Source organism: Littorina saxatilis, linkage group LG17, assembly GCF_037325665.1.
Source record: "Littorina saxatilis isolate snail1 linkage group LG17, US_GU_Lsax_2.0, whole genome shotgun sequence".
Taxonomy (NCBI): Eukaryota; Metazoa; Mollusca; class Gastropoda; order Littorinimorpha; family Littorinidae; genus Littorina; species Littorina saxatilis.
In genome coordinates this window covers 3,436,263-3,444,851 of record NC_090261.1, presented here as the reverse complement: position 1 = coordinate 3,444,851, position 8,589 = coordinate 3,436,263, and the positions used below count along the sequence as shown (strand labels likewise).

Genomic DNA, 8,589 nt, shown 5'->3' with positions numbered 1-8,589 from the left:
GAGGTATGGGGGGTACGTGTCCTGGCATATCTACCTTTTTCTCAAGGAGAGACCCAAAAGACCCTTTTCAAACAGTGCTAATTTCAAGACAAGGCAAGGCACCCCCCCCCCCCCCCTCTTTTCGCGATGCCAGCCCAAGTTCGTACCCCCGCAAAGGCTTTATTTTTGAAGCCCCTCGAGTCCGGCCGCGCATACACTAGGTCCAGCCCTTGATTACACGACTGAATCACATTTAAAGAAAAGTATTCTCTATTTTCATTGGTGTTTTGGTTTCATGGTGAGACCCTGGATCCCTGATTTGTATTGTCTAATGGTCCTGCCTGTCTTAGTGCACTCAATTGAATTTCTAATTGTCACTTTCCCTTTACTCTTTTGTGCGAAGAAGGGAAAAAGGACCACACTTTGCCGTCTGCAAGTTATACTTTTGCTGTTACGGTGAATTGCCGGGCAAACTTGGAGAAAATTCACAGTAGAGACAAATGAGAATTGTGTATGTCTGAGTGACCCAAACAGTGGCGGGTCACCAATCATTGAATAAGCGAGTGAATTGTCAAAAATGCTTCAGCTGAATCCATCCCTGCTGAAAGTGAAACAGGATACAGTGCTATCGATGAACACTGAGACTCGGTGGAAATGTCTGATAGATACTGATGAACCCACGTCATCCAGGATTGGGAATTTCGGGGGAGAATAAAGGTAAGGTGGAGGAAGAAAAGACATATGGACTGAGTGAGGTTGGAGAAAAAAAGAGACATGAAAAGAGAGAGGGGGCGTTTGTGTGTGTGCGTGTGTGAGCCGGAGAGAGAGAGAGAGAGAGAGAGAGAGAGAGAGAGAGAGAGAGAGAGAGAGAGAGAGAGAGAGAGAGAGAGAGAGAGAGAGAGAGAGAGAGAGAGATATGATGTGCAGCGTTGCGGCAAAGGGTTTTTCTGTTTCGTCATCAAAGAGTATTTTCATCATCAAAGGGTATATTATTCACACATTTCGCCTGGAGGGAACATCAAAACGCGACTCAACAGGAAGAATTTAGCCTAGATATACATATATATGCAAGGCGTCTAGACGGAAAGAATTTAGCATACCAAGTTAGTGTCACTCTTCTGGGGCACTTTTGCAATATATATGAGGAAAAAGAGCTGTCACATAATTATAGCCTATATTGCATACATTATGATGATGCGACTCAAGTTCAGCAACTACACGCTGAAACAACAAATCACACATCCGCAATGGTATCCAATTGTTGCTGATACAAAAGGAAACTCGTTGAATTGCGGTGAATAGGCTACTTTTCTTTTATTTTGTATAGTATTTTGGTTATGCCCCTGTTCTTCATAGTGACATGCAACTCGGGTCTACACTACATCGAATATATATTAACTTAGTTATCGAATGCAGCCAGTCGAGACTATACAGTATTCTTCACAATGTTGCTTTGGAAACAAGACTATAAACGTCAACCTGTCCACCTGTCTATGTCGGTAGTCACGCACAGCTGGCGTTTGACTCTTTAGTGCTGGTTTCATACATTGTGTAACTGTCAGTCAGCCTGTTGGCAGATCAAAAGATGGACGAAGAGCTTCTTCTTTACCACAGCGTTCTATTTATCTTTCGTGCAGCCAACCTAGCTAGAGTCGATGTGTTCATCGTGGCATATGTCGTTTCTTGGCTAGTTTGCGCAGACAGAGAGAGAGAGAGAGAGAGAGAGAGAGAGAGAGAGAGAGAGAGAGAGAGAGAGAGAGAGAGAGAGAGAGAGAGAGAGATGTGTCTGTGAGGTATAGATACCAATTACCATTGTGTTTACATCTGCTGAGCGCGTGACACTGATTTGAAGCGCTTTAGCTTCAGCACAGTTGGGTCAATGTCATGGCAATTATGCTAACACATTGATAACATCCAATTGCTGAACAAAAAGTGTATTTGCAGCTTGGCAATGAGTCACCTTTAATGATGTCTGATTATAATTGTGTCGTTAACCTTCGTTTACCTGTATGCGTTGCAGATAACGGTGGCCGGTTAAATTGTTGCATCTTCACAATAAGACAGAGAGAGATCTATAGACAGAAACACCTGCACTCTCCCCTCAACCACTCTCTCCGTCGGTGCTCCCCCTCCCCCCTCTCTCTCCGTCGGTGCTGCCCCCTCCCCCCCTCTCTCTGTCGGTGATGTCTCCCCCTCCCTCTCTCCGTCTCGCTCTCTATCGGTGCTGCCCCCCTCTCTCTCTCTCTCTCGCTCTCTATCGGTGCTGCCCCCCCCCCCTCTCTCTCTCTCTCTCGCTCTCTATCGGTGCTGCCCACCCCCTCTCTCTTTTCGGTGCTGCCCCCCCCTCTCTCTCTGATCGATCATCTCTCTGTCGGTGCTGCCCCCCCTCCACCTCTCTCTTTGATCTCTCTCAGTGGTTGGTGCTGCCCTCCCCCCCTCAGTCTCTCGGTGCTCTCTCTCTCTCCCTCCCTCTCTCTGTCGGTGCTGCCCCCCCCCCCCTCTCTCTCTCTCGGTGCTCTCTTTCTCTCTGTGCCTCTCTGTCGGAGCTGCCCCCCTCCCTCTCAGTGTTTCTCTCTCTCTCTCTCTCTCTCTCTCTCTCTCTCTCCTCTCTCTCCTCTCTCTCTCTCTCTCTCTCTCTCTCTCTCTCTCTCTCTCTCTCCGTCTCTCTCTCTCTCTTTAAAAAAAAAAAGTAGTGGTAGTAAAATAGATTAGTCCCTCTTTAGGGCGAAGGCCAGATGCAAAAAAAGGATATCTATGCTTATTCTTGTTACCCTCGAAAAAGAAATCTCTCTCTCTCTCTCTCTCTCTCTCTCTCTCTCTCTCTCTCTCTCTCTCTCTCTCTCTCTCTCTCTGCGACTCAGTCGACCGCGTGTCACCGAATATAACACAGTTTTCTGTCACGTGCATGGTATCAGTAATGCACGATCTACGAATAACGAATACACTGTATAGTGTCTAGCGAAACATTAATCAGTATATTATAGCCGACAAGGTCATACAACACACATCCAGTCATACAAACACGTTCAAAGAAAGCTTAGTAGAAGACATGATTCAGATTGTAATAAGAAGTGAGTGGGAACCTGTTCTTATACTGCCGCTTATGCAAGCACTGAATGACCGGCTCGGCAAACTACCTAGTCAGTTCTGTGTAGACGACAAGCAAAGAAAATGATAAGTGTGAGTGTAAACTGGAGGACTGTGCGTAGCCTGTCAAAGACATGATCGGAGGGCGTAGGAAGCAAAACACAATAACACTCGCACAGTGACGCACGCACGCACGCACGCACACACACACACACACCTCAGTGAAATCACTGAGTCGCACTGAGGAGGTGACAAGAAACTGACGTGGCACCCAAAAATAAAAGTGACATAATATGTCTTTGCGTGTCACTGGCGTCACTTTTGAAAAGCATGAATTTGTTCATCCTTAAATGCTTGTTTTCACGCTTAGTTTGTCAGGTTAAATCAGCACATACCTGTCAATCTGTAATATAATCTGCAACTCACGCCGGCGTATCTTAAGTTTGTACATGTATAGTTGTTGATATATATAAATTGTATAATTTCTCTGCCTAACTAGTTACGTCCCCCCCCCCCTCCCCAGCAACAAAAACCATGACGTTTGTTTTGAGTTCTTGCTGTGTCACGTAACTCAGTGAAGATTATCATGTGCGCCAAATACTGAGCTCGGCTGCCTTGCACTAACTTAGCGGCGTGGTTGCATTACTGACACAGGAACTCTTTTTAGGCTTTACTTCCCATCTTTATCTACTGACACAGTTTGTTATCAGCCGCCGGAATCGCAAAGCCGGAAAGGAGCACCAACAAAATGACGATTAGACTTGTGGTGTCAGTGTTCATTTTGAAACTTGAAACTGAGCAAACTGCAGAAAATCACAAGATGACGTGCACATATCAACTGCTGTTCACACACACACACACACACGTAAGACCGTGCGAAAATTTAGAGCCGAAGTTAGAAATCCGTTGAATAGTGGCCGGGGGGGGGGGGGGGGTGTGGGCGAGGAAACCGGCTTCAAATTTCAATAGCGAAAGTAGACCAGTGTAGTACCGCGGTTGGTTGAACAGCTACAACATGACATGTCTCACCTGATTATACTCTCCATGTGAATGTAAAACCAAGTCCAAATGAAGGCATTCATGAAGACGAGTACTCCCTCAAAGGTCACGAAGTCACAGGCACTGGTCTCACCCCAACTGGACGCAGCGTCCAGAGACAGAATTTGTCGACCTTGGGCTATTCCTTGTCGCACCCTCAAACTGCTGTACAAAATACATTTGTGCTGAAAGTTCTTGGTCACCTTGCCCATCAGTATCGCAGTGATCAGTCCGATACTGCCGGTAATGATCAGTACAGTCATCTGGATGAATTTCATCTTTCTGTGTGTGAGTTCAGGCATGGTGGTGTGTGAGTTACGCTACAGTCTGTGCTTGTTCGCGATTTCCCAGTCACGTTGAATACGTTGTTCAAGTCGGGGGCCCTTCTAGTCACAGCAACACACAACAGTGGCACACAATGAACTTTTTCGCGGTCCTGTCCCACCGGCTCTCTGGGAATGAAGAAAGCGCCGTATCAGTGGTGAGCTGTCGGCTGTTGTTTTATGAAGTCAGTGTCACGTGGGCTGTCGTCAATGTCGGAAAACGTAGGCTATCGCATTCGACCCGAACTACCGCGCAAGACGGCCAAACCTTTGTCTGTCGCGATGTGGAGATTGGCTCGGAGTCCTCCCGTCTGTTTGACTATTACTCGGCCGGTGTGACGTTTTCATCTTTCGCCGTGTTGATATTTCGCTTCTCGGCCTCGTATCCTTATTCATTAGCGGATTATGACTTTATTCAGTCTGCAGTAAAACAGAAATGCTGGAGAAAAACTGTTTGTTTCTGCAGCATTTCTGCATAATATCATCTTTCGCGAGAGCAACGTTTTTTTCTGCAGTAAAACAGTTTTACTGCAGTAAAATTGAAATCAAGAATGCTGCAGTAAAACGGTGATGTTGTTTTACTGGAGAAAAACTGTTTACACTTTTTCTTCAGCATTTTGGCATGATTCAGTTATTCTGCAGAAAAACAGAAATGCTGGAGAAAAACTGTCTTTTCTGCAGCATTTCTGCATAATGTCAGTCTTTCGCCGAAGCAACGGGTTTTTCTGGAGCAAAACATTTTACTGCAGTAACTTGAATTGAAATCAAGAATGCTGCAGTAAAACGATGCTGTTGTTTTACTGCAGAAAACCTGTTTACACTTTGTACTGGCTCATTATAATGTTGGAGCACGCGAGAGAGATGGATTCATCCAGAATTACCACTAGTTACAAACTGTTATACTATCCCAGGGGGCGACGAATACAAACGCTACTTTACAAGGTCGTTCGTTTTTCTCCAGAAAAACTGTCACAGACTATTCTGAAGAAAAAGTTAATCGCAATAATGCTGCAGAAAACCAAGTAAACATTATGATTCAGAAAAACTGTTTTACTGCAGTAAATTGAAACGTTGCTTCGGCGAAAGATGACATTATGCAGAAATCATGCTGCAGAAAAGACAGTTTTTCTCCAGCATTTTGGGTTTTCTCCAGAATGACTGAATAATGTCATAATCCGCCAAGAGCCAGTACAAAATGCTGCAGAAAAAATGTAAACAGGGTTTCTGCAGTAAAACAACAGCACCGTTTTACTGCTGCATTCTTGATTTCAATTGTTTTGCTGCAGGAAAAAACGCTGCTTCGGCGAAAGATGACATTATGCAGAAATGCTGCAGAAAAGAACGGGTTTTCTCCAGCGTTTGTCTTTTCTGCAGAATAACTGAATAAAGTCATAATCCGCTAAGGATAGCCTCGTTGATCTAGTATAAACTCTAAACTGAACAAAAAAACACCCTTCGATAGTACTGATGAGCGACCTTGTGTACCTTACATTCATGGGGCCAAATTTGTCCAACCAATTTGTTTTAACTTAGAAATTTGATTCATCCTAAAATGTTTTCCTTCTTACTCAAGGGACGTAACCACTCAGTACACGTTTTCGAAGAATTCGAGTTTGGGGGTGAAATCTATTAAATTTTACCACCAACTTTCTTCACATGCAAGAAACTGACATGCTTTTCGTACATAAATAATTTCACTTCTTAATAATTTTACCAGGAAACAACATTTCAGTCTTGAGAATATGTCGAGGGGGAAATATGTACACAGGCGAAAGATGAAATCGTGACACCGGCTGCCCGTCTTTTGTTACCCCCCCCCCCCCCCCCCCACCGTCGGTACACAAAACCCGGTCATTGTCCGTCTTTTGCTATGTGTAGCCGAATACCATTCGATCAGTTGGCTGCTCGTTTCTGTAAACACCCCCCCCCCCCCCGTCGGTACACACAGCCCGGGTTTCGCGACTGATCTGCTGAATGTTCGGTGTCTCAGTTTTTCTGTCTACCAGCTGGCTGCCCGTCTGTTTTACTCCGCTGTTTACACATGGGCTCGAGTGATCTTGTCTCGGCTTAGTTTACACTAAAAAAAAATACATTTTCGACCAATAATCTGAAGACCAATTCAAGTTCAGCTGTTACGTACGTAACGTAGGCTACGTAGACATTCAACGGTATACAAAAAAAATCCAACAACAACAAAATACTAAAAACAACCATATGAAACTAAATTAATCAACAACGGCTCGCCGCTCACGGTTTAAGAATTTAAAAATCACCTTTTTTTTACGAAAGAACTATTTGGTGTAAAGTGGGACAGAAAACCGCCTAAAAGCAAAACAAAGCATGTGTACATCGATAGCAAACGCAGTAGAAAATCCAAGGCCAGTAAGGCTCCAGTGGACTCTGAGTATGGTATCAAAGTTTCACAAGGTTTTTATTCAATTTAGTTATTGGTATTTTTTATATATTTTTTTTATAAATATATATTTTGTAAAAGCTCATCCTCTCGCGCTGGTGATTGGTTTGTGAGTTAACACAGAGCAAATTAATTAAACAAGCAAACAACCATCCCAATAAATTCACGAAAGGGCTGCCTCAACCCTCTTTGACAAAAGATAACAAGTCGCGTAAGGCGAAAATACAACATTTAGTCAAGTAGCTGTCGAACTCACAGAATGAAACTGAACGCAACGCAACGCAGCAAGACCGTATACTCGTAGCATCGTCACTCCACCGCCCGTGGCAAAGGCAGTGCCAGTGGAATTGACAAGAAGAGCGGGGTAGCAGTTGCGCTCAGAAGCCAGCACGCTTTTCTGTAGCTCTCTTCGTTTTAACTTTCTGAGCGTGTTTTTAATCCAAACATATCATATCTATATGTTTTTGGAATCAGGAACCGACAAGAAATAAGATGAAAGTGTTTTTAAATTGATTTCGAAAATTTAATTTTGATAATAATTTTTATATATTTAATTTTCAGAGCTTGTTTTTAATCCAAATATAACATATGTATATGTTTTTAGAATCAGCAAATGATGGAGAATAAGATGAACGTAAATTTGAATCGTTTTATATAAAAACTTTTTTTTTACAATTTTTCGATTTTTAATGACCAAAGTCATCAATTAATTTTTAAGCCACCACGCTGAAATGCAATACCGAAGTCCGGGCTTCGTCGAAGATTACTTGACCAAAATTTCAACCAATTTGGTTGAAAAATGAGAGCGTGACAGTGCCGCCTCAACTTTCACGAAAAGCCGGATATGACGTCATCAAAGACATTTATCAAAAAAATGAAAAAAACGTTCGGGGATATCAATCCCAGGAACTCTCATGTCAAATTTCATAAAGATCGGTCCAGTAGTTTAGTCTGAATCGCTCTACACACACACACACACAGACAGACAGACACACACACACACACACACACACACACACACACACATACACCACGACCCTCGTCTCGATTCCCTCCTCTACGTTAAAATATTTAGTCAAAACTTGACTAAATATAAAAACAAAGAAAGACTCAGCAGGGGCGGATTAGTTCATTTTATGGGGGGGGGGGGGGGGGGGGGGGGTCCAAAAGTATATTGTGAAGATATGGGTGTGAAGTCGCGAAGCGCCTAGCTTGCTAGGGGGGTCCGCATGCCCCCTCGGAAAATTTTGAAAAAAAGGATGCAAAATGGTGCAATCTGGTGCATTCTGAGGATGATCATTACCAGTTTCAGGCAGCAGATTTTGTCACTGATTAATACCCCAAAATTTGAAACTCAATGTAAAATAAAGAAATGCATACCTCATTCTATAGTCTTTGCTGTCACTCAGCACTAAGCACCCCAAAAACACAAACAAATATATATATTTTGGCTGGGGGGGGGGGGGGGTCCGGAAACCCCAGAACCCCCCCCCCCCCCCCCCCCCCCCCCCCCCTGCTCAGTGCAAGAGTGAATAAACAATAAAACGCGGGAGGGGGTGTGGTAAGTGGAGAAGGGGTAAGGTGCAGTCTATGTGCAGAGCAAGCGTGTTACTTTCACTGTTTTAATACCAAATAAATCTTTTAATTTGAATACACAACAACAACGATAATGTTATTCTTGACACTAATTAGAGGACTTGGGTCAACTTGGTCACGTTTGCACACTAAACAGGGGCAGTAACCATGCTT

The 8,589-nt window shown here is 43.8% G+C and overlaps 1 protein-coding gene across 1 annotated transcript in view; it reads right to left on the bottom strand.

The window, feature by feature from the left end:
- Positions 1 to 8,589, bottom strand: part of LOC138953022 (uncharacterized) — a 31,217-nt gene that overhangs the window by 14,324 nt on the left and 8,304 nt on the right. The gene's annotated exons all lie outside the window — the stretch shown is intronic.